Raw genomic sequence first — 3,103 nt, 5'->3', positions numbered from 1 at the left:
GAGGAACTTCATCCCGGTGAAAGAATGGCTAGCATTAACCGAACTTTCTACCCACCATGCAATGTTCCAAGCACGGTAGTCCTGTAATTCACGTGACCCAGATGACGACCCTCTGACCCAGGGACTCTTATCCTCCCCACATCACCAGTGGGGCCTCTGAGGCCCCTGAGAAACAAAGCAACTTGCCCAAGAGCACACAGCTGGTAAGAAGCCAAAAGGAACTCTGTTAGCTAAAATTCAAGAACACAAGGGAAATGTTCGTTCTTTAACGTCTCTCAAATTTATTCACGTGAACGATTAATATGTCCAACGAAATATAATTACATATGGTATTCGGTGTAGATCGCATAGTACAGCTGCTTTCACTTCTAATGAAAAAAGGGCAACAGGTTTCAGAGAAAATTAAAAGGCATTTTTAAAGAAGACAGACATAAACATTAAGGACATTCAAACCTGTTACTTTTGGCTTTTATCCTGCACAGGAGAACGCCCAGCCAGGTCCAATTTCAGCAGGACAGATTGACTGCCTTTGAATGACTCTGAACCACTAAAGTGGTGCCTGAACACAAGGCGTTTAAGATCTGAACTTGGGGACAGAGGCTGACATGTGCCCATGGCTTATAATCTGGTGGTGATGGAATTACAGGCGTGGTGCAGGCTGCCGGCCGGGAGAAAGCACAGAGGAGGAGACGAGCACAGAAGCACCAGGAGAAGGCAGTTCAGCACCATTCTGGAGCCCCTTCCCCGTCTCCTCCAGTACAGGGGCTCCCGTGTGTCCTGTGTACCCACGGGCACGTACGTGCCCTCGAGATATGGATCCAGCGGGGTAGGTAAGCCACCACCAGGGCTTGGAGTGCATACCAGGGCTTTCTGTGCTCTCTCAGGTAGAGCCCCTGTGGGCGTCCTCCAGGCTGGGCAGGGGAGCGATGGATGGACACGACACCTGCGGGCGTATTCTGGGGGCCCCGGCAGGAGACCACCCCTGGACAAGGTTTTGCTCCTTTGCGTGTGTTGCGTTTTACAAGAAACTTGATGTGAAACGAAGACCACACTTCCCTTGGTCAATGCTGTGCCTCCACGGGGCTCCAGTCCCAAAGGGAAGCTTCTGGAATGTGCAGAGTAGCTAGAGCTAGAAGGAGACAGAGGGCTGCCACAGTCCACTGTTAAATCCCGCCACGCCCATGCTGCCCAGGCTGGCCCGCTACGCCTAGGACAGTGGCACTGGCTGCATGTGTGTACTAGGGATGTTAAATCACAAGTGACTGTCCTTTGAATATAACGTGTGTGCTCTTTTTTTTTTTTTTTTTTTTTCAGACCTGCTATCAAACTGAAGTTTGGCGACAAAAGCAAAAGTGCTGACAATACTAGCCGCCAGGTCCTGGGCCTCTCCAGTTCCAGGCACCGCGCTTTGTCGCAAGGGCTCTAACCCGGCAGGACAAGGAGTGTTATGCTTGTCTCACAGAGGAAGCAGCTGGATATGGTCAGTCGTTTGCCCAGATCACACAGCACCGAAGTCACAGGGCTGGAGTGAAATGTGAATGCCTCTAATTCCCAAGGCCAAGTTCATGCTGGTGTGCCCTGGTACAGAAGCCCTCCCAACAGGGTTTGCCACGCTCGGAAAAATGGGACTACGGAGAAAGAACAACTTTCAACAAGGTCTAAGAAAATGATAGAACACAGTCCAGAAAACATTTCCAATTTGGGGCTAGGACAGAGTGGACACGCATCTCCCGATTAGTCCCAGTAAGTACAGTAAAATCTCTGGACCTTATATGTGAAACAAACACAGAAAGACTCTGAAAGGCAAAGAGAAAAGCCAGACCAGCTAGATGTGGTGGTGAGTTCATACACCTTGAACCACATCCTGGAGAAGCCAGCAACCCAGGAATGCCAATGGGCACAGGTGCAAAAGTCCCAAGAAGAGCCTGCTCTCTCTGGCCACAGGGACCCCCTAGCAGGACAGAGTACTTTGACACAGTCACGGACCTATCCTGTCCAAACGCAAGGAGAAATGCATGGCCTCACCCCTACCCCACCAGCAAGGCCAAGACCAGAATGTTCACCACCACCTAGTGGGAAGAAGGTGGTCAGGGGAGGCCCAGCAGAGTTGGTACCATCACGATGTGCACCTGGCAGTGACGAGAGCCTGGCTAACTCAGTTTGTCGAAACGGTAAAGGCAAACGGCCAGTGGGGAGACTACAAGTCGAAGACGGGCTGCTGATGCAGAAATTGCAAATGAGACCCAGGACCCCATAACAGAATAGTCAGAAAGCCAGGTTATCATTAAAAAAGTTACTCATCATACCAACAACCAGGAAAATCTCCGTTTGAATGAGAAAATACACCCAAGATGTATGATACCAAGATGACAGAGATGTTAGAATTATCTGGCAAGGATTTTTTAAGCAGCCATCAAAACAAAAACAAAAACAAACAACAACAACAACAACAAAACCAAAAACCACCCTGGATCAATGAACAATTACAAACACACTTGAGACAAATGAGAAAAAAGAAACTCTCGGCAAAGAAAGAGAAGAAAGGACGAAGAGCCACGTCGGGATTTTGGAACTGAAAAATGTGATCATCCAAATGAAAGACTCAGTGGGGCCTCGGCATCAGAATGGAGAGGACAGAGAAAGAACCAGTGTACTTGAAGGTGGGGTGACAGAAGTCACCCAGTCTGAGCAGCGGAGAGGAAGTAGACTGGAGTGAAGGAGCAGCCAGATCAGAACGTCAGGGACCTGAGGCCAGAACAAGACATCACATTCCTGTCACGGCCCTGGGGTGGGGGGGGGGGGGGGGGCGGGGGCAGGGAGGTGGCGGGGAGAGGGGAGGCTGAAGAAGTGTTCAGACAAACAGGGATGAAAAGTTCCCAAATTTAGCAAAAGATGGAAATCTGTAGATTCAAGAAGCAGAGGAGACCCCAAACATTGCAGAATGAAAGACCTACAAGCCACGATGCGTCACCATCATACGTCCCCGTAAGGGGGTTCACATCGCTAAGTGGTAATAGCATTTCATTTTTTCTATCAAAGAATGAAATAATGGCATAATTAGTTTCCATTTAAGAGAGAGTGATTTCCTACGACATCTCTGAAA

This window comes from Neofelis nebulosa, chromosome 11 (assembly GCF_028018385.1).
Source record: "Neofelis nebulosa isolate mNeoNeb1 chromosome 11, mNeoNeb1.pri, whole genome shotgun sequence".
Classification (NCBI taxonomy): Eukaryota; Metazoa; Chordata; class Mammalia; order Carnivora; family Felidae; genus Neofelis; species Neofelis nebulosa.
Note: the sequence above shows the minus strand (reverse complement) of the source record.